The 23,340-nt window shown below is 51.8% G+C and overlaps 1 long non-coding RNA gene across 9 annotated transcripts in view; it reads left to right on the top strand.

Moving 5' to 3' along the window:
- Nucleotides 1–21,994, top strand: part of LOC112641435 (uncharacterized) — a 33,718-nt gene extending 11,724 nt beyond the window's left edge. For 2 of the 9 annotated variants that reach the window (XR_007401092.1, XR_007401093.1), the window contains exons 3-5: nt 4,288–18,874; nt 19,290–19,416; nt 19,976–21,994. This is a non-coding gene — a long non-coding RNA (uncharacterized LOC112641435). Of the gene's footprint in view, nt 1–1,857; nt 3,287–4,287; nt 18,875–19,289; nt 19,417–19,975 lie in introns of those variants that run through there. The other 7 variants (XR_007401096.1, XR_007401097.1, XR_007401094.1 and 4 more) reach the window with 7 other exon arrangements.
- Nucleotides 21,995–23,340: the final 1,346 nt, after the last annotated feature.

Below are 23,340 nucleotides of genomic sequence, written 5' to 3' on the forward strand. Positions count from 1 at the left end.
CAGGCTGACTTGTGGCAAGGAGCAGAACATGGGCCCCCTGGGACCTGGGGGCTGGGACCACTGTTAGGGCTCCCAGAGCGCTCCCCCCATAACTTTTGTGGGGCTCCCTCATGCTCTCCATGTGTTAGACTCTACTTTAAATGTATTTTCAGCTTAACAAACTCTCCTGGGAGCACCACGAAGCTACCTGCTTTGTTAAATGGGTCCTTACAGCTCCAAGGCGGGTCCTGCTCCGCGTAAGGCATGGTCTCATGAACTGATTCATGATCTCTGCCGACAAAATCCTTATGCACAGACCCTAAGGATTTGTAGACAGCCCTCTTCTTTATAGAACCCCTGGAGCTTCCTGGCTCCCTCCTTGGGACTAGAAGAAGCCTCGTATTGTCTTGCTTGAGGTAGAGTGAACAGGACTTCGAGTGGGTCCCAGGTGTGGAAGCCCCTTGTGTTAGGGTCAGATGAGCTTCTACTGTGCTTTCTGCTGGTGGTCTCACCCTTCCACTGGCTTCACATGAGCCTCGTCCTTATTGCAAGGCAGTCTTGGAAGCCACACTTCCCCCACAGGCACTGTCATGGTCTCCCCTGAAGTTCAAGTCTGCCATTCTCCGCCACCCCCCCCCCCAATGGAGGCTTCTGCCCTCCTCCACGCTGTGGCCCAAATTCTCTTTGGAGTGCCCTGTTTCCCCAGGAAACAAACTGTCCCAGCGATCGATCCCAGCTCGGCTCCTCAGACCACCCTGGTGCTGACGGTTCTCAATTCAGAAACCTATATGTTCAGTTCTGCTTTTGAGCTTTGCTTTTGGTGATCCGTTTCTCTTCTCTATACACATGTTTGATGATACATCCTGTGTCTCAGATTTCTTCGTCCTTAAAATCCAGTCCCTAGGGGCATGCCTGTTTCATCTTTAACCAACTGCCTGCCTCCACCAGCTTTCTAACTTGGGTAGCACTTTCCAAAGACCCAAATCCTAGAGGCAGGATCCTGCCTTCCTCCCCATCCTCCCACGCTGGTGAAGGGTTTGGTTGGTAACTGTTCCAGGCAATACAAAAGGAGGACTACAAGGTGGGGGGGCGAGGCTCTGGTGATGTCAATGCCTGCCCCCTCCCAGTTTTACTCCCACTCACATTCTTCTCTAGCGCACGCTCCAACCCCCCAACCCCTGCTGAGGCCCCTCTGTTCTACTCTGGACCACACGAGGCTCCCTGAATGGACTGCAGCGATGTCTCCCAGGGAGAGCTGAGAGGAGGAGAATGAGGCTGGAGAGAAGACTGGCGATGTCCCTGGCGGGAGGCCACAGCTCCAGCAGGCTGCCCTCTGCACACAGCTGCCCTCTCTGGGTCTCCTAATGGTGTGATTCCCCTGCTCTAGGGTCCTCTATGTCTTACCGAAGCATGTTCTAAATCCTGTCATTGTAGAGAGTTGGATCACTGAGCTTTACTTAAGCTACCCGGGGTGGCGGGGCCTTCGTCCCTGCTGGCTCCCTGGCTGAGACAGCCCTTCTCTCCAGTGGTTTCTCAGCTTCTGTTTCCTTTCGGCAGCACGCATCCGGCTCTCCACCAGGCATTCTGATGCACCTCTTGGGTGGGAAGCCCCCACCCCACACGATTAGGCACCATGGATGTTCAAGAGGGACAGACTGTTTGCTCGGCACCTCACATGCCAAGATTTTGCTGGGCTTCACGTGGTGTGGTTTGTGCTGCAAAAACACTAGATGGTTTGTTTTCCAATCTGAACGTGCTTTTATTTGAAAGGTATCTTTCTGAGGCTTCTGGGACCTTCAGATGGAATGGCTGGGTAGGAAGCCTGAACTCTGGGTGGGTAGTGGGGAGGGTGGGAGCAGGGGTGATGGGGGGAGAGTGTGGAGGGGTCCCCATAGTTGGTGTTGCTGAGAGGAGGAGGCTGAAAACTGAGATTGTCCCAGATCTCTGGGTCAAGTTGACACTTCAGGGGGAGTTGCAGGAAGAGACCCAGGCAAGGAGGACTCTGAAGGGGTGGGGAGGTGGAGAGAAAGAGATTAGGAAAAATTGCTGTCCCAGAACTTAAGAGAAGCGTTTCAACAGAGAGAGCTCCGCCTGTGACCTATGTCAAACGTGGCCTAGAGGTTCCATTTTGAAGGTGCCAGCTGTATCCTGTGGACTTAGTAAGGCTGGTAGTGAGCTTGGCTCCTGTGGTGGAGTGGAGGGGCTATGTGTCCCCCGCAGAGGAAGAAGGGACTGCCCTGTTAGCAGCTTGAAGGGGCAATGCCCTCTGAGTGGGGGAGGGAGAAGACTGAGGGCCAAGTCCTGGTGGGTTGGGGAGGGGCTCGGACCCGGAGGAGGGTGCCCGGATCTGAGAGACCCTGGGAGCCAGGCCAGAGCTGCCAGTGATCACACCGGAAGTTGAAAGCCTGCCAAGTGGGAGATGGTCAGGGTTCAAGGTCTCCAAGGAGGCTGAGGCAAACGGGCAAGAGCCCATGGGGCTGAGTATTGGTGAGACAGGGTCTAAGCAGTGTCTAAGCAGAAGGAAGAAAGTGAATCCTGGATGCTGAGAACCCCCCCCCCAACAATGGGACTCCGGGACCTGGAGTTCTCCATGAGATTGAAAAATAGAAACATGTTTTAAGATGAATCCTTGTTTATCTTTGTAATCAGCAAAAAAACAAAAAAAAAAAAAAAAAAGAGAAGTCAATTTAAAAAGCCATGTTGCCTGAATGCCCATTAACTGTATAATGGATAAATAAATTGTGGTGTATTTCTGCAGGGGAATACATTACAATTCCATGCGATAGCATAGATACACCCCAAAAACATATAACTGTTGAGCAAAAGAGGTGAGACATAAAAGACAGGTGCTATTTGCAATCCTTTCTGTAAAGTTCGACAAACAGCAAAAGTAAGCTGTGATGTTAGGTTTCAGGATAGTGATCACTCTTGGGGAAAGAGGTCCCTAGGAAGGGGTACCAGTCGCTCCCTGGGGGCTGCTACTGTTCTACTCACCAATCTCAAGGCCAGCTCCACGGGTCCATTCAGTCAGTGAAATGCGTTGCCTGTACATTGATGACCTGGGCATTTTTCTGTGTGTTTATTCTACTTCAATAAAAAGTTCACTTTAAAAAGAGACTATCTAATGTGAAGTATTTCCCTTGGGCTCCAAGGCCTGGCTGCTTCTGAGATGGTCTCCTGTAGAAGCTGGACATCTTCCTGGCCAGCTGAAACAAAAGTTATTAAAGTAGCAGTGATTCTTCCTCTCCAGTGCTCTGGGTGAAGAGCCCACCCTGTTCGTCTTCTCCCCCTGACCTCGTCAGTTATGGTGAGACACATTCCAGACGTCCAAACACATCATAAATACTAAAGGCCATTTTCCCTCTGGAATCCTCCCTGCCTTGCGTCCAGTGTCTCCTGCAGCAAGACCTACAACCATCGTATCACAGTTCCTTTGCCTGAAATTGAGGAGCTGTGAGGGCTGTGGTGGGGGGCCTCTCCCCCTGCTGGCATGTGCCAGCTTCCCCCAACAGGCTGGACAGGGTCCAGCTGCCCTGGATTCACCTGAGATGGGAGGTGGGAAGAGGGGATGCCTTTTTCTAATTTGTCCAAAAGGTGCCCAAGAGATCCTCAGTATCCCTGCTAGAAGTTGTTGGGCCAACATTGTCGAGGTCTTACAATGGCAGGGCCAGAAAGGAGGGAGTGTGAGGGTTGAACCGTGGCATTACACCAACAGTAGTGGTGGAGTATAGAACCTTTTATTCAGAGCGCTCAAAGGGGCGTTACCTGTGGCCAGGGCTTTGTTTGCCCAAGTCCTGGCAAGAAAGGTTGGAGCTTCTCTCCCGGCCACAGTTGCTCTGGCTCCCTGGGAGCTGGCTGGGTGGCCATGGACAGTGGGCACGGCAGGCTTTCTTAAACCTCTGTGTGTTGTGTGCAGACAGGGAGGACGCCTGGCCTTCATTTGTAAGACATGTGTCTGGGGTTCCCCGTGTCCTGCTGTCATTCTATCGCTGATGGAATCCTCCTGCAACCTGATCGATGGTTCTCTAGTTCTTACTTTTGATGTGTGCTGGGGTCGGGGGTACATGAAGAGCCCAGGGCTGCCCTTCCCAGCGCCCTCCCCCAGGGGGCCTTCTGCTCGTGGCAGCTTTGTAGTAGGCATTCAGTGGCATCTGGTCACAGCCCAAGACATTTTTGCTCTGCGAGACACCTTTTTTTTTCTTCTCCTGTTTTCAAGCATTCTCCAAGGCTTTCTACGGGGGTTTTTGCGCTTTAGATAGTTTTTTTGATGTTTTTTCCCCCCTTATTGATGGCCACATTTCATCCTAGGTCCTTTCCCGGAAATCGAGTACCTGTGGGGGCACAGCTAGGGCCGGCCCTCTGCCACCAGAGCGTGAAATATCACACGGGCATTAAGAGCCTCGCTGCCACCCTGAGGACGCCTCCCACTCCGGCTGTGTCCATTTGGAGAATGAACCCAGCCCTTTTCCTATCTTTATGGATGAGAAAACTCTGTATTTGAGGAAGCAGCCATTTATCTTCACTAAGAGCCTCACCTCCACGCCTCGTCCTGATGAGGCAGTCAGCAGCTGGAGCCAGGAGAAGGGAGTTTCATTCTGAGGAGTGAAATGACAACTGACTGATGGGAATCACATATGGAACTCATCATCCAGAAAAGTGGTGCAACTGGAAAAGATGAAAGTTCTAGAAAGCTTTGGGGACATCTCAGGGCAATTAGCAAAATGAGGTTTAGCTATGAAACCCAGTGCGATACAGCAACGTGACGATCGTTTGCTTATCTATGTACAGTGGAGTCGAGTGAGCAGCTCCTGCCACCTTCTTCCTCCCTGTAGAATTTCTCGTCAGTCAGAGCCGCTGCCATCCATCCAGCTGCCTTCCACCAATTAATTCTCTTTCGCTGGCTCCTGCACCAAGCACCCCATCTGATTCCTCCACTTGTGATACGTATGTAGATACAGTTACACGTTTGTCTTTGCTTTTCCGCCACTCCCTGGGCCCACCAGTGGTCGGATTCTGTGGGTAAATGTCCTTACTATTTTCTTCCAACCCTTGAGCATTTCTTCGTGCCTACTGACTGGCCCTGGGTAGGTACCAACTGGAATCCCAGTAGAGTCTGATGCCAGTTGTCCTTTTTCTTAGTTGGGAAACCACCCTGATTCCATTTGAACCCCACTCCCAGCAACTTAGAGCCCTCCATCCAGCCCATGCTTTTGGTCTCAGAGGCCCTGCCTGACTTGTTTCCTGCATTGGAACAAAACCCTCAGAGGAGAATTAGCGGAAGATGAATCCAGCAGACAGAGTGGGAGTGCTGGCACGAAATGGTGAACCAGCCTGCAATAGGCCGGGCCACAGAGGGTGGCGGCAAGGAATCGCTATGTGCAGACTGACCTGGAGATCAGAGGTTCCAGAATCCAGGGCCAGTTAAGCCATACATGGAGTATGAGGCCCGGGGAGATGAAGAGGATAAGGCAGAGAGGGTGGGTGAAGAAGACCCCCAAGGTATAAGGTGAAAGGGAGAGGTGCGAGGATTCATGCTGGGGCAGGATGCTCTGTGGAAATTGAGTGGCTGGGAGGACAGGCATTCTGGGCCTTGGGAGCAGGGAAGGGAGGAGGGGAAATAAATGATGGCCCTTTTGGACCACATCTAAGCAAATGATTGGCAATGTGATGGGAACCTCTCTTCTGCAGCCAGACTTGCGCTGCTTGGTGGGCCGCCTCACGCCTCCTTTGAAGGGCTTGTCTCTGGCAGTTGCCGCAGCGCCTGCCCCCTACCCCCAAACCCCTCGGACCCTCCACCTGTACCAACAACAGAGCCTGCTGTCAGTCCACTTTCAGCCAGGTTGAAAGGGCCTTTTTCCTGGGCATGGAGGTGGCCGCATCCTGCCTGTCTCCTCCTCCTGCATGCCCCCAAATCTAAAGTACTGAAGCACCCCCCACCCCCACCCCAAGGCCTTTCCCTCTTTGCTTCTTCATCCCCAGCAAACTCTCCAGAACTACCCAGCCCTCAGCCAATGTGTCCTCTGGGACCCATCAAAGAAAGACAAGACCAGCCGCTCAGGCCTCCCCGCTGGGCCCCACATGCCTTCATCGAAACAACAGGGAAGCAGCAGGAAGCAGGCCTCCAAGGGCTTCTCCTCCTTCCTATTCTGGGGATTCATTCTATAATGTCACTAAAGAGTATCTGACTTTTTGGAGGGGGGCTGGAGGGGAGCGTATCTAAATACCTGCAGCTTCCCACCCCCCTCCTCGCTTCTAGCACTCTCAGCCTGCTTTCCAAGGCCTGCCCGGGGCCCTTTCCCTCCACTCTAGACAACCACCATCGCCCCAGGCCTCTGATAACAGAGAGATTTTATTGTCTGCATCCCATATTTTATTTAGCATTTTATGATACTCCATGTATGGCTTAACTTGCTTTTAATCTCTAAGACTATAGCAAGGTCTAGCTAGATAATATTGAAGACAGGCCTGACCCTGCACTTTTTGTAAAGCTTCCCCCACCCACCACCACTCCCTGGGAATAAATGAGGAGCTTCAGGGAAGCTGGGTGGCCCCGAGTAATGGTGGCTGATGGTCTAGTATGAAAAGGTATTGAGTACGCCTGGGCACTGGCCATAGACAGCAATGACATTGGCTCTGACAACTGATGACATTTCAGTGAGGGTGGAAGAGAGGAGTTCAAGGACAATGAAGAATTAAACCTGGTGCTGGGGACATGCTCAGGAGCAAAGGAATGTAGGAAAAGCTCAGGTGGGTGCAGTAGAAGGGAGGTCATGGGGGTAAGGAGAGGGAGCAGGAAAGATCTGCTCAGGAAGGATGTGGACTCAGACGCTGGGCTGAGGGGACAGACCTTAGGAGCCAGCCCTTTGTCTAGTGGACAGGCTGGGCCCTGGGACCAGAGGGCTCCATAATCAGTCATGGCCCAGGCAGGGCAGCTCAGAGGGAGGGTAGTGGAGGGGACCTGCAGGGTTTGGGGCACAGGGGAGGGAAAGTAGGAGTTCCTTCCCAGGGCAGAGCTGGGGTCCCCAGCCAGGGTCCAGGATGGCTGCAGCAGGGCACAGCCCAGGTGGGCCACGAATGCAGGCCAACCTGAACTGAACAGTGGAAACGATAAACCACGCTTCAGATGTCCTTGCATTTTTGGGAGGGCCCAACAGAGTGGGGAGTGGGAGAGAGGGACTCTGATATGGTTTCATTCTTGGCTGTGGTTGCCCTTTCTCTTCAGTAACAGCTGGTTAGAAGTGAGGGGGCAGGGGAGGCTCCTGGTGGGGTGCCGGGAAAAGGGTTTACATCCCAGACAAGCACAGTAGACGCTAAGCAGAGGGGCCCCCAGGGGAGGCCTGGACAGCCAGTGGCTTTTCTCCAGGGAGCAGATCTTGCTTTCCTCCATCCCCTGACTGGTTCCTGGAATTGAAACCTCCTGACTTCTCCTGAAACACTTTCTATTCTTCTGTGCATAGCTGGCTCATCTTCCTCCCTCTAGCTCAGCTAATGTCCTCTCAGAAAAGCCTTCTCTGATACCTCTCAGCTCCAGTGCCCACCCCACCCCTAAGACTGTCCTGTCACCCTGTTGGTCCTGTTTTCTTGACATTCTCTGGATTGATCTTGTCCATCTCTGTTTCCTTGTTGGTTCCTCCCTAGAGGGTAAATTCCATGAAGGTGGGGTTCTGGTCATTCTTGGCTGCAGCTATACCTTCAGCTTCTAGAATGGGGCCTGCCACAGATGGGCACTCAATGAGTATTTGTTGAATGGATGAATGGGTGGATGACAACACATGGACGAACACCAGGTCTCTGGGGTGGGAGTCCTATCAAATCTCCTTGATGCTCATCCCGTGGAGGCAGGGAAACACCCCCCACCCCCAGATGCAGGAGTTCTAGATGGACACTGTAAACTGGGCTTCTTCTCAGCTTTAACATAGGCAGTTCCAGTCCTGTTCTCCTTCCTAGCCAATTGCACTGTCACCACTGCCTCTGAGACCCCAGCGTGGACAATGCAAGGAGAAGGAACAGAAGGCACCTTGAGATTTCCCCTTGCTCTGCAGGTTCTGACCACCTCAGAGTTCAGGGACTGTCTGACAGTGGGATAGGGAAGCTCAGAGAGAAACTTTGAACTTCACTGAAGGTGGGTTCTAGAATAGGTTGATGATGCCTTTTTCTCTCTTCTCAGGGGCTCCTTCCCTCTTTGTATACTTGTGAGGGAATTCAAATCTTTTATTTTTAAGAGATAAAATATCTGGGTTTGGAAAGAGGAACCCCAAACTGACACCAGTTTGGGTTGGGTATATTTGGGGCTGGACAAAACTATTCAAAGAGCAAGAATCAGGGGGAATATTGCCCTTAACCCCATCCATGTCCTCTTGGCCTGTTTGGCTTTGGCCAGGTCCCTCACCCCTATGGAAAGTCTGGAAGCATCCTATAGCCTCCCCAAAGAGTGTTCAAGCCTGAGCCTTGGAGACCCTCTAGGGCTCGGTGTCTGGGCCAAGGAGCCGTCGAGTGAGGCATGGCCTTGAACTCTCCACACTTGCCCATTGGGGACCAATCTGATGAGCCTCTGCAGCCTCCCCATGCTGCCGATCCCACAGAGCAACATGCCCCATTGGCATTTCCTCTGCAGGGACCCACCATCTCACACATCTGCTCCCCCCATGTCACCCTCACCTCCCAACCCTGCTCACTTCCCACTCCTTATCCCAATCCTCTGTTTGTAGTAGGGCTCTTGCTGTGAAAGCCCTGTCCTGCTCCCTGGTCTTGGGTCCGTCCCTGTGGGTCCCTCTGTTGCTTGAGCCACAGGGTCTCAGGGCAGTATCCTCTTTCCTTCACAGCTGCAACCACCTGCCCTATCTTTGCAGGCTCTTCTTCCTGGTCTCGGCAGTGGCCTTGGAGCGGTGCTCCAGCTGCCTGGCCAGTCACCTCCTGGTCAGGCACGGAGTCCTGTCCATTTTATATGCTTCTCTGCCAGGAATAGTGAGGTTAACAGCTTAAATAAAGATGTCCAAGAAATCTCAGAAATGACACGAAGCATTTGTCCCTAACCAAACAGAAGTGCTGGTGGCTGGCGGAGCGGGTGCTCATCCTCTGGTTGGTTCTTTGTGGTCCCCACTTCACTTTCATACCTCTTTGGATTTTCTTGAGTCTCCCAAAGGTCAGCTGTGACCCGGGCTTGTTCTGGATATTGTATGTGCATTCACAGGCTATAGGAAGTCAGGGGCAATGATGGGAGGCCAGAAACAGCCAGCTGGAGCAGCACAGGAAGATCCCATTGAAAGCAGGGCCACCATGCCAGATGGTGTAAGCTGAGACAGGCTGAGATCGATGGGGACCATGACAGATCCCTGCACCGGTCGCTAGGCCTTCCTGGCAGCACCTGGACTCCCGCTGGTCAGAGAAGACCAAGCAAAGGGTCTTATGCCACAGAAAGAAGGAATTTCTAGGCAGGACACCCACACTAAAGAACTTCAAAGAAAGTAGTCCTCTTTGGGACTGACCCTGCCTGATAGTCTGGTTCATAAGCCAAGGTAATGGAATCCAAGTTGGGACAGCTTGTTGCAAAGGTTTTTGGGAATGTCACTTTTGTAAGGATCAGGTATTAGAGTTTCTGGGGTTTGATCTCACTGCTGTTCTGATTTCAGGGGAAACACAGATTTAGGAGGTTAGAATAAATAAAGTTAAGGGGACAAAGGGCTAAGGGTTAGCCCCAAATAGCCACCAAAGCAGAAACCTGTGTGTAGCACTGGGGATCCTGCCAGTAGAGAAGGTGCAGGAGTGGCTGTGGAAGCTCTGAGGTGCCGTTACTAGCAGGAAGGGGCAGCCGAGAGAGTGGGAGGATTGCTTCCTAAGGGCCTGGGTGGGGACCAGGAAGTGCTTTAGTGCTTAAGCAAGGTCCCTGGTTGAAGGGCTTGGAAGTGCAGAGGTGCTGGTGGCAGGGCCCTGTGTCAGTACTATCCTTGGGGCCAGGCCTCTCTGGCTGGTGGCCTGGCCTTGAACTTGGTCTGGATAGCCAGAGACTCTTCCTCTACAGGGGACTTGCATTCTACCAGCCTCAACTTTTCAGGAAGAGAATATATACAAGAACAGGGATGGGGGTGGTTTGGAGATGGGGATGAAGCTTTGGGCTCGTGATGGACTAGGGTGACACCAAGTCTCATGATGGACTGGCCAGTTTCCATGCCCCAAAAAAACATCCAGGAGCAAGGGAGCCAGGAATAAAGCCCAGATAGAGAAGCGGCCAGCATTACAGTGAAAGCTGGCATATGGGAGCATTCCAATAGGTTCTAGGAAGAACAAAAGAGGCTGTGGAAATAACCACCAGTGTCTGGTTCTATAGCAATACATTAGCTACAATACTGGGAGTTAGCAAACTAGGGTTTAGTTCTGAAAGAAGAGTGTCTAACTCTCCAGTCCCCTTCAGTAGTATGTTGAGGGCCAGGCTGAGTGAGTGAGCCAGACTATGGAATTTTTACTTAAGTGAGGTTCAGCTAGAAAAGGAAGGGACAAAGCCAACCCTGCCTACCCAGGAGATTCTGGGAAGGAGAAGAGAGAAGAGAAAGCCTTCTCTGGGGTTCAGCCCCAGAGCATCTGGAAGAGAGCATTCTTAGCTGAGTACTGCCAAAACAAAGGGCGAGTGTCCCACGGACCTGGCCCTGGGCAGACTGAGGGGTCACAGAGTCTGAGCTTTCTTGAGCTGTCCTGGTTCCCATGTGCTTTAGGAAAGACCCAGAAGAGGCTGGCTATTCAGTCAGAGGTGCCTGGTATAGTGGCACCTCTAGTGCTGACACCACACTAGACCACATGGAGGCTGCAGCCGGTGCAGAGGGCCAGCAGGAGCACTGCTCAGACCACAGAAGGAGCCACGACGCTGCTCCTGGGGTGGGGTGGGGTTGGGGGAGAGGGGTGGGCAGAGAGCCTCACCCTGAAAACCAGAGCAGGCCACACATGGGGCCTCAGAGAGACTCTCCATTATTGAATGGGACTGAACTTTAAACCAGATTGAACATATGGGCAGGGTTTTTTGTTTTGTTTTGTTTTGTTTTTGTATTTTAATTTTTTTGTTTTTCTTAAGCTATAGACCAAATAAAGAGATTTCATTTTCTCTGCCCAATTGTCATGTTGGTTAAATGTCACAGCTGCGGGGAGGTGGGGGGGGAGTTGGGGTGACTGGATGATGGGCACTGAGGGAGGCACTTGGCAGGATGAGCATTGGGTGTTATGCTATATGTTGGCAAACTGAACTCCAATAAAAATATAAATTTAAAAAAATGTCACAGCTGCCCCATCAGCCCATTTTTGTCAGGGGATGTGGCCCTCCTGCCTTCAAGAGGACTCCTTGGCTGTCAGCATTCTCTGGTCTTTCCCAAGGTGTTTACTGGGTCATTAGTGTGGAGAGCCAGAGAACAAAGCGCTCATACTGACTGATCCCATGTGTGGCCTTGGGCTAAACATCCTGTGTCCCACAGATTATTCTGTGTCCAGAGTCTGTGCTTGGATCCCAGAGACATGGGCCTGGCTGCTTTGCCTGATGATCCGTGGAGGCTGGGTCAGGGGAGTGCCTCCTGAGTGTCCCCTAATAGACCCTCCAGGAAAAGGGGACAGGCCTGCAGGGCCAGGGGTTTCTGGCAGCCACAATTACGGTAGATGGGGGAGCCAGAGAGGCCAGAGTTAGAGACCAGGCTGTATGTTAGCCCTTCCTCCAGGGGCAAGGAGGACTAAGACCTCAGCTCAGATGGAGGATTAAAACATAGTATCATAAAAGCTTGTAAGCCTGGGAACATCCTCACTGGGCTCATGGGCCAGGAATATGCCTGGAGCAGGGTCTCTTGACCATGGGTGATGGTATGGTGGCAGGAAAAGAAGGTGCCTTCAGTCCCCAGTGGGCAGCCAGTACAACTGAGGAGGGCGGGAGGAGTCTCCCCAGGTCTTGGTCAGTGGCCCAGGCATAGCACCCACATAGCACCCACTATGCTATGAGACGAAATGTGGAAGTTGTCCAGCTGGGGCTGGGACCCAGGCCATCAGGACCTTGTCCATCTTTTTGCCATCCGCAGCATGTCCCCTCTACCCTCGTGCTCACAAGATGCTAGAGCTTCTCCGGATACCATGCCTAGAGGGAAGGGACAGAGGCCTGATGGGGCAGATGGGGCCCTTTTGGGCCTATCACCTTCACTTACATCTCATCAGCCGGAACCACCTCACGCATCATCCCTAGGTGCAGTCACTGATGATGGCCACGGAGGAGGAAGGACCTTGGGGTGCACACCAGCACCCCAGTCAACTGTGTTCTGGCATAGCTCCCTCCCTATCTCCTCCTCCATCCTGCCAAGGTCCCTCACATTGAGGGCAGAGTCCTGGCTTCACCAGCCTTCCTGCTGGCCCCTAAAGAATAGATTAGGATTTTATGGCAATTCGGCAAAAAACAAGAATGGATATGGCCTCTGCCACCACAGAATGGGCAGTGGTGCGAGAAGTGTAGGTTGGAGACAGCACAACAGGTTGGAAGGCATACAGAAGAAGTGTGACTCTCAGTCTAGAGGGAACAACGGGCACGGAGAGCGTCCAGGAGGTAGAGTTGTCCTGGCTAAAGCCTAAAGGATGGAAAGGAGCAAGCCAGGGGAAGGAAGGCGAGAGGGTGGCAAGATGACACAGCTAAGGAACAGGGAGGAATTCCGCTGGAGGCCCGGGAAGAGCTGCGGCAGGAGAAGCAGCAGGCCCAGGCCAGAGCACATGGGGCCACATCGAGAGGAGTGAGCAGAGATGGCACCCAGTGCAGGCTGGAGAGAGGTCTTAGCCAGCCAGCAGCACAGGCCAGGCTGGGGGGTGGGGGCCAGTTAGGAGACCATGGCAGTTAGGCAGGCAGGGCCAATGCTCAGGGAGGGACAGAGGTATGGAGAAAGAGTGCGGAGACAGACCATACAAGGCTTACAGACCGACAAAGGGGTAGACGTGGCTGTTTGGAGAGAGAGTGAGAAACCAGGTGTGTGGAGGCGGCCTTCAGTGAGGGGGAGGGGACACAAGGGAGGGGCCACTGTAGACAGAAGGGACCATGTCCGGTTGGAGAGGCTGGGTTCAAGCACATGGGGGAGGAGATGGAAGATGTGGGTATCTAGTCTAGGTGCTCAGCAGAGTTCTGGCCTGGGATCCAGTTATACTACCTGCCGGGGGCCAACACCAGGGATGAAACTTTCCTGCTACTGGCAACCAGGGAAACAAAGGCAAGGGATGTACAAATGGGTCTTTGCTTTCCTTTGGGCCACCATCCAACATAGGCAGCTGGCCTTGGGTGGGCACCTGGGAGAGTTCCCAGGGATCTCCCTCCCCTGCTCCCACTCATCCCACCCCATCCCATGCCATCTCATTGCATCCCCTAGACCCCAGCCTCTCTCCTGTCTCCTGGCACCCCAAGGGCTCCAGCTCCCCATGTAGGGAGACTCATATTGCAAGGTTTTGAGGGTAGCAGTGGGGCATACCTTTGGGCTTTCTGGACTGTTCCCAAGGGATGCCAAAGGGGCACAGCCCTGCCTCCATCAGAGTGGACTTTGGTGCACACCACACTTTCCCATGCGGGGACCTATCACAGACGCCTTCCCCTCTAGGATGAGAATGGGGTTATTTCCCTTGTTAGGAGTTCAGTGATCCCTATCATGAATCCAGAGACTTCTCATCATGGGCTCCTGGAGAGGTGGTGGAGGCAGTGACATAGGCTTTTGTCACCAGATGTGCTGCTGTGAGGCTGCTTGGGAAGTTCCATCTTCCAGAAAATGAGGAGCCTTTGAGCTTTTGGGAGACTGAGTAGGGCTTCTGGCATCCAGCTCTAGTGTCCCAGCTGCCAAGTGGGGAGAAGGGTGTGGTTAGCCAGCTCAGACGTAGGTATGGCTGAGCGCTGCTTCTGGCTCAGTAGTACCTCATGGCCTGTCCTGAGACACTCTGCTGGCCTGGCCTGAGAGCATGTGAGCTACTGGGCATCCATAGTAAATCCCCTCATCTCTTGAACCAACCCAAGGGGCTTTGGTGAAGAACCTCGCACAAGAACGGGAGTGGGGGGAGGAAGAACCCCAGCTGGCCCCACAGAGAAGGGGCTTGAGATGAGCCAGGCAGAGACAGAGGTAGGAAAGGATCCCAGGATGGAAAATGGGGTGCTGGGCCAAAGCTGGAAGACTTGGGAGGCCCCAGGAGGGGAGTAGCTGATTTAAGTTCCCCATTTGTAGAATTGGGATGAGAACAGTCACTCATTCATTCATTCATTGAACAAATATTTTCAGGCCACAATCACATGGCCAAGGCCTCAGGAATCCATCTATGAACAAGACAGACAAGTACCCCACCTTTCTGGAGCTAATGTTCCAGCTGAAAGGGTGGGAGGAACAAAAAGAATGCCAAACAAATGAAGTCTGAGGGCTGTGGTGGTGGGGCAGGAAACAAACCCAAGGGTGGTACAACCCCCCTGACCCAGCCTGGGAGCCACATGAGGAGCAGTCTCTTGGTGCCGGGGGTCCTCGAGAGGCTGGGTGAGATGACGGGCCTCGGCAGAGCACCTGCACTGAAGGCCTTAGGTGTTATGATGGCGAAGACAAGAAGGATGCTTAGCATTTCTTTAGTGCCTACTATATGCCCTCTCTTCCCTGGTTGGCAGCAACAGCCCCTTTCCACCCCCGCCCCCCACCCCCCCGGCCCACCAAGTTCCCTGCCACCCCGAGTGAGACAGCTTAGTGGGCTCAGGGGAGAGCCTCTGAACATGCTCTTTGCCCAAAGGAATATCCTGCCTGTGCTAGGGCCAGGAATGGAGGCACAGCCCTGGGGACCTCCCCCCTTCTGACAGCCTAGCCTCCCCCTTCTGACCACCTTCTGAGCCCTGAGTAGTGGGAGAAGGTAAAGTTTCATTTGCCAAGGAGGTAGGATGGCGGCGGGGGGAGGTCAGCGGGAGCCGGAGGGAGCCTGGGTGAAGCGATGCTAGAAGACAGAAGGGTGAGCACAGCCAGGAGAATTGAGGCTGAGTGGGGGGTAGGGCAGGGGGAGATAAGAAATAGCCCTTGGGGAGACGGTCCCAGGTTCTGCAGGGCTGTATGACACCCTACTTTCTGGGGTTACCCTCCATGGCACTTCCCCTTGGGTTTCACGGCAAGGTCCCTTAGCCCCTGAGCTGGACATGCCAGCAGGTGACTCGGCAGTGAATGAATAGCAGCCTCTTGAATGAATAGCTCACGGCCTCCCCAAATACCTAACCTCGCTGAGCCTTGGTAATCTCCCCAGGTAAAATGGGGCAGCATGTCTCTCATAGGATCTCTGGGAGGAAAAGAAAAACATGATAGAGCATTTCTGATTCTCAAAAGGATGTCTGACCCACAGCAAGTGCTTGGGAAAAAACTGAGCACTCACGGTAGGATTCAGGAGACCTGTGACACGGATGCGTGACCCTAAGCGCTCTCCAGCCCAGCCCCGTGCTCAGCCCCAGCTTCTGGCCCCACCAAACCGCCAACCTCTCTCCAAATGGCCTCTGGCCCCTTTGTGGCCCCTGCTTTTTGTTCAGGTTCGTGTGTTGTGACACCCCTCTGATCCTTTCCAGAGGGCTGTGGGGTGTGGCAGCTGGCAGCTCCGGTCCATCCAGGATCAGGGATCCCCCCACCCTCACAGACCTGACCGTGCTGACTGTCCCCATGCGACGGAGGACTGTCCCTCCACATCCAGCCCTGCCTTTCTGATAGAGCCCTGCCTGTGACGTGGAAGTGAGGTGGTTGCATGACCCCGTGGCCCTCCTTGGCAGCCCGGTGTGGCCCTGTGAACAGACACACCAACAATCGCCACATGTGGGTTTTGGGAAGCCCCTCAAGGGGACTTGCCTGCTGCCCCTGGCTGGAAGGCATACAAGCAACGACTGCCATACGGACCAGGAGACAGAGGCCATGTTGTGAGGATGGAAGAGGAATGGCTAACCCTGGCGCCCCTGAGAACCAGCCCTGGATGGCCTCTGCTAAAGTGAGGGAGAGACATCTGTCCTATTTGACACCCCTGTTTTGTGCAGGCAAGCCTGATCCCCATAGACAAAAGTGTAGCTCCTCCCACCTTTTCTCCCTGCCTTGCCCTTTCTCTCCATGGGCGCTGATGAAGCATCTACTGCGGGGAGAGCAGAGGAGGAATATGGAAGCAGCTAGAGGTGATTTAGAAAGGGTCGGATTCCAAGAAACAAGGCAACGGACGTAGCGCCAGAAGAGGAGGACAGAGCCTGGGGAGGATTCGTCACCGCAGGGGTGGTGAGACAAACCTTCCAGAAGAGCAGGGGAAGGCAACAGGGACTTCCTACCCATCCATGCCTACCCCAGTTCTCCCCTGGGGGGGCCGGTGCACTGCCTCACCTCCCCACTGGCCCATGAAGACCCAGTGCCCCTTCCTGATGAGGCAGTAGGTGGGGAGGTGGGGGTGCCAGTTGGGTGAGAGGGTGTTTAGTGAGGGCCTGGGGCCGGCAATAGAGGAGAAGGGTATCCCCAGACCTACACATTCTTCCCAAATCAAGACAATAGGTGTAGAGTTGACCACGGAGATCCCACCTCATGCCTGAGCCCCCCATGCTGTCCGTGTGGCTTGCCTCTCAGAGCGGGCTTCCTCTGGGTCCCTGCGGAGCTCCGCTCAGTAAACATATAGGAGTCCTACCGTGTGTACTACATGTACATGGGGCCAAGTGCTGAGGACATCCCCTCGCAGAGGTCCCTGCCCCGCAGCCTCCAGCACACGCTGCCCTGACAGGCCGGCCCAGGATGGAAGCGTGCTGCTACACGATTAACAGCCGCTCCTCTGACGAAATCACGTCCTGTTCTGTAGCCTTTGTAGACCTCTGTGGCCTGACTCCTCCAGCCTGGCAACTTCTGAGCTCTCAGCGTGAAGCACCAAAGGGCTGAGCGGGGTAACGGGGGACCAGCCCTCAGGAGTGGAGCTCACATGCCACAGCCAGGGGCTTCTCGTCCATCCCCTACTCCTGTGTCTGGGCCCCTGAGCCTCCCCACCGGTCTGTACCTTGTCCCCGGGGGACAGGGGGCTGCAGGGGGGGCCTCTGTCAATGGGTAGAGAAGAACAAGGAGACAGCCCCTGGAGCACCCTCTTGAGGTGCTCAACCTTCCTTGACATCTGCCCCCGCCCCCACCAGGCCTTTTCTTTCTCTTTCCTGGCTTTGCCTCACCTCCAAGCTCTCCTCCTCCTCCTCAGAAGGGACTATTCCCCAGCATTTGGAGACCGCGTCTCCCCCAGCGCCCCCACCAAGCCGGCTCCCTAACCCAGGCTTGCCCCGCCCCCACACAGTGCTCACGCAGCTGTCTCCCTCCCGGCCCATCCCCTCAGTCTGAGGCCCCGCTGCCAACCCCCTGCCTGTCCCAGAGAGGCCTCCACAGACACTTGCTGCGCCCGGAAGCCTGCGGTTCTATCAGCTCTCCAGTGGCTGCCACAAACTGCTGTCTTGGAGAAAGGGTGGCTCATCCCCCTCAGCCTCCCCGCCTGCACCCCCATCCCAGCCCCAAGCCTCCCGGCATCATCTGCTCCACCTCCAGGCAGCTCGGAGCCAGGCCCCCATCTGCCCTGGCAGCCTGGGGCACTGGGGCTTTAGGACCCCAGGGTAGGACAGAGATCCGGGCCCCCAGCCCCCAGGCCCCTGCAGGGGAGCTGCTTAATGACCTTGTGAGCAGTAATTACACCCCAGGACCCGCTCTTAATAACCACGTATTCTCCCTGTCAATGTGCCTTAATTGAAAATGAGTAGGCGATACAAGTTGCTGTGAAGTTGGCTGCCAAGCCCTTAACGTGATATTAATTGTAGTAATTAGTAGTCACTTTGTGTTGGAGTCATCTATAAATAGGGGGTCTATTAGTTTAGCAAAAGAGCGTGATTTAAAATGCAAATAAAAGCCCAATTAGACAGATAAATCATTCGTCTTTCCCAGCAAATTATCATCTTGGGGGAAGATGGGGGCAGCAGCCACTTTGAGGATGATTGGTCAGTTCCGGGGCTCTGGGTTATTACACCACGTGAGTGGCCCACTTGGGACACTGTTCTTTAAACAAGTCTGTTCAGGGTCCCTCAGGAGGCTGTCACTCCAGGGGCTTTGACCAGGCTCTTTGTAGGCAGGACTCTTGGCCAGGCTCCTCCCCCATCTGCTTGATTGGTTTCCTTTGGGGACACCGGAGCACTTTTTTTGTTTGTTTGTTTTTTTTGTTTTTGTTTTTGTTTGTTTTTTTTCGGAGCACTTTTTAAAGGCACAGTAGCAGAGCGTGCCTCTGGGTCCTGGGGAATGGGCTGGGGTGTGGGAGGAGTCCCATCTTTAAATGTAGCTCTTCACCTTCCTGAGGGAACCCACAGATGCCATATATTGTTCTGTGACCCTAAAGAGTTAAAAAACAAATAGACCCACAACATTGGTCCTGGGGTAGACAACTTACTCTCCATTTCCTACTCCCTTCCACAAAACCTATGGAGGTTATTGGAGTCGCGCACGTGCACGCGCGCATGCGCACACACACACACACACACCCGCAGTATTTCTCACAGGCTTTGGGGGAACATTGGAGGTAGAAATGACTGGATGAAGAAGAGGCCAGTTAGGGACGTGTTAAGGCCAGAGGGACGTTTGATCATCTAGTTCAGCCTTCTCAAAACCTTCTCCCAGGCCTGTGTTTCCCAATCTCACAACTAGGGAGGTGGTGAGAAGTGTCTGGGCACGTGGGTCCTTCCCTCTTGGTCAGTGCAGTTGCCAGAAACCTGATGTTCAGAGCCCAGATCGGAGTTCTTCCCACCCCCACATCTGCCTCCCACCATCCCCTCTGGGAGTCCATCACTCCCTTTTGGACAATCAAGCCTGACTTTTTCACCGAATCTGCATTTTAATGAGTCAAAGCTGTGAGATGAGGCAGCCAGGCCCAAGCCCAGGTAAGAACAGTCCATTCCAAGAGGACTTTCCCATCATTGTCCAAGAAACCAGGGGAGTGAAGGCAGTTTGAGAGCATTATCCTTTATTTGATCTATCATCCTTTCTTTTATTACACAGTGCTTGCAACAGGTGGTAGTACTTGTGATTTTTAATGTCCTATTTGACAAAATAAATTGTTGGCAATCCTATGTGGATCCCAAGAAATGTTTTAGAAAATTTTTCCAGGTATAAAATCCAAATGTCTGGTCACAAAGAAGTTGAGACTTGAGGCCAGATGAGTCAGCTGTTTTGGGGGCAGGGAGAGAGTGAAGGAAGGGGAATGTGTGTGTGTGTGTGTGTGTGTGTGTGTGTCTCGGGGTGGGGGGGATGAAATAGGCACGTGTATCAGCAAAGATTTCCCTCTCTCTGAAATAGCATAAGAAGACTGCTATATCCTAGATAAGGAACTGGAAGGAGAGCCAGGCACTGTCCATCCCATCTCCCTGCATGACAGATGAGGAAATCAAGCCTCAGGGAAGGAGTGACTGGGCCAAGCCACACGGTGAGTCAGTGGTTCAGACCCTGGCTAGTACACACCTTCCGTGCCTGCCCCTTGTCCTTGTGTTGGCCCCAAAAGCAAGCCTGAGAGTTGATGTCATAGGATACATGGGCTCTGCCTTGGTTGGCTGTTGACCCTCTAGTTCTGCATGGGGACTGCTTGTTGACTCCCAGAAAATAGAAAACAGCCCTGCTGACAGACCAAGAAGTTCCGCGAGGAATAAAGACCATGCTCAGAAGAGCACACAGATAAGGCCACTCCACCCCAGCCACTCTGAGTGAAGGTGCTTCTCCACCAGTGACAGCTCTGGCCCTACTTTAATCTTCATGCCTCTAAGATATAAACAGAGATCCCCATCACTGAGTTGCCCCCACTTCTTGTGGCACCCAATCCCAGCCTGCCTGTGCTTTGCCAATCTCTCCTCAAATCACTCAGCACAAACCTCAACCCTTTACGAGGACTTACTCTCAGAATCTTCCTTCTGAGATCCTCTGGAGATCCCGTAGGGTGTGTTCTCCTTTACCTGCAGCAAGCCAACTAAACTTAACTTTTTTGATTACAGATGTGTTCCTGGTGGCATTTGGTGGTTGGGCTCTGAACATCCAACAGATAATGTCAACAGGCAGTGTTTCAGGCAATGCGGTGGTGACAAAAAGCAACAGAATTCACAACAGTGTATGGTGGGGACGCCTGGGTGGCTCAGTGGTTGAGCGTGTGCCTTTGGCCCAGGGTGTGATCCTGGAGTCCCGGGATCGAGTCCTGTATCAGGCTCCCTGCATGGAGCCTACTTCTCCCTCTGCCTATGTCTCTGCCTCTCTCTGTGTGTCTCTCATGAATAAATAAAGTCTAAAAAAACAAACAAACAAACAAACAAAAAAACAGTGTGTGGTGATAGACTTACCGGTAACTAGACTTACCATGGAGATCATTTTATAATATATAACAATATTGAATCACTATGACTTATACCTAAAGCTAGGAGGATATTGTATGCCAGTTATTCTTCAATTAAAAAAAAGAATTCAGGACGCCTGGGTGGCTCAGTGGTTGGCCGTCTACCTTTGGCTCAGGTCCTGATCTCAGGGTCTTGGGATGGAGCCCCACATTGAGCTCCCTGCTCAGCGAGGAGTCTGCTCCCTCTCCCTCTGCTGCTCCCTCTGTTTGTGCTGTCTCTCAATCTCAAATAAAATCTTTAAAAAAAGAACAAAAATTATAAAATTCTTGAAAGAAAACATAGGGATAAATCTTTATACCCTCAGATTTGGCAATGCATTCTTAGATATGACACCAAAAGCATAAGCAACAAAAGGAAAAAGTAAATTGGACTTCTTGAAAGTGAAAAACTTGTGTGTTTCAGAGAACACTATCAAGGAAGCAAAAAGACAACCTAAAGAATGGAAAATATTTGCAAATCGGATATCTGATAAGGGACTTGTCCCTAGAAGAACCCTTACCACTCAATAGTAAAAAGACAACCTGATTTTTAAATGGGCAAAAGATCTGAATAGATATTTCCCTGAGGGAGATATACAAATGGTCAATAAGCACAGGAGAAGATGCTTGACAGCCTTAGTCATACGGGAATGGAAATAAAAACCATGAGATGGGGGCGCCTGGGTGGCACAGTTGGTTAAGCACCTGACTTTCGGTTGCGACATCAGGTCATGATTTCACAGTCATGAGATGGAGACTCATGTCAGGCTCTGCACTCAGCTCAGAGTCTGCTTGAGTTTCTCTCTCTCCCTCCGCCCCTCCCCGCCTTGGTGTGCCACACACACCTGTATGTGCTCTTTCTCTCAAATAAATCTTAAAAAAAACAAAAACAAAAACTGTGAGACAGCACTTGACAGTAGGACAGCCATGATCAAAGAATCAGATAAAAACTTTGGGGAGGGCATGGGGATAACTGACCCCTCAAACTCTTCTGGTGGCCATGTAAAATGGTACATCCACATTGAAAGTAGTCTGGCATAAAAAGTTAAACATAGAGTTGCCATATGACCTAGCTGTTCTACTCCTAGGTATATACCTAAGAGAAATGAAAACCTATATCCACACAAAAATGTGTGCATAAATATTTATAGCCGCATTATTCATAATGGCCAAAGGTGGAAACAACCCAACTGTCTTAACTGATGAATGAACGGATAAGCAAAATGTGATATAGCCATACAATGGAATATTATTCAGCCATAAAAAGGAATGAAATGCTATTATATACTGTTACAACATGGATGAACCTTGAAAATGTTATGCTAATAAGCAAAGGAATTCAACCACTAAAGACTGCATATTATGTCCAGAATTGGCAAATCTGTAAAGACAAAGAAGATTAGTGGTTGCTTAGGTAGAGGGATGGTGGGGTGGAAAGAGTGAGTGATAGCTAATGGGTATGGTTCTTTTCAAAATGATGAAAATGTTCTAAAATTGACTCTACAGTTGGGATGCCTGGGTGGCTCAGTGGTTGAGTGTCTGCCTTTGGCTCAGGGCGTGATCCCGCAGTCCCAGGATCAAGCCCCTCCTTGGGCTCCCTGCGAGGGGCTTGCTTCTCCCTCTATGTCTCTGCCTCTTTGTGTCTCTCATGAATAAATAAATAAAATCTTAAAAATAATAATATTGATTGACTCCACAGTCAATGGAGTCAATGATAATTGTCTTTTTTTTTTTTAAGATTTTATTTATTTACTAATGAGAAACATGGAGAGAGAGAGGCAGAGACACAGGCAGAGGGAGAAGCAGGCTCCACGCAGGGAGCCTAACGTGGGACTCGATCCCAGGTCTCCAGGATCACGCCCTGGGCTGCAGGCTGCGCTAAACCGTTGAACCACCCGGGCTGCCTGAGTCAATGATGATTGTACTTATCCCTGAATATATTAATTATACTACTGAATTGTATACTTTAACTGGGTGAACATTTGGTATGTAAATTCTAGCTGCTTAAGAGAAAATAGACCCAGGCCCTTCCCCATGGAGGCTCCATTCTAGAGGAGAAAGTCGGCATGAAACTAATCACCTCACAAAGGTATAGTTTCTCCCAACACAAGGGCTGTCATGGCAAAACAAAGGACTATGAGACATGGCGAGGACCACTGCATTTAGCAGGGAACAGGTATCCGGGAAAGCTACTCTGGGAAAGTAACTCTTTTTTTTTTTTTAATTTATTTATTTATTCATGAGAGACACAGACAGAGAGAGAGGCAGGGACATAGGCAGAGGGAGAAGCAGGCTCCTCACAGGGAGCCCGACGTAGGACTCGATCCTGAATCCCAGGATCAAGACCTGAGCTGAAGGCAGGCGCCCAACCGCTGAGCCACCCAGGTGTCCCAGAAAGTAACTCTTTAAAATATCTTTTTCTGTGCATGTCTTTTGCCCATTTCATGATTGGATTGTTTGTTTCTTTGGTGTTGAGTTTGATAAGTTCTTTATAGATCTTGGAAACTAGCCCTTTATCTGATATGTCATTTGCAAATACCTTCTCCCATTCTGTAGCTTGTCTTTGAGTTTTGTTGACTGTATCCTTTGCTGTGCAAAAGCTTCTTATCTTGATGAAGTCCCAATAGTTCATTTTTGCTTTTGTTTCTTTTGCCTTCGTGGATGTATCTTGCAAGAAGTTACTATGGCCGAGTTCAAAAAGGGTGTTGCCTGTGTTCTTCTCTAGGATTTTGATGGACTCTTGTCTCACATTTAGATCTTTCATCCATTTTGAGTTTATCTTTGTGTCTGGTGCAAGAGAGTGGTCTAGTTTCATTCTTCTGCATGTGGATGTCCAATTTTCCCAGCACCATTTATTGAAGAGACTGTCTTTCTTCCAATGGATAGTCTTTCCTCCTTTATCGAATATTAGTTGCCCATAAAGTTCAGGGTCCACTTCTGGATTCTCTATTCTGTTCCACTGATCTATGTGTCTGTTTTTGTGCCAGTACCACT

Source organism: Canis lupus, chromosome 12, assembly GCF_003254725.2.
Source record: "Canis lupus dingo isolate Sandy chromosome 12, ASM325472v2, whole genome shotgun sequence".
NCBI lineage: Eukaryota > Metazoa > Chordata > Mammalia > Carnivora > Canidae > Canis > Canis lupus.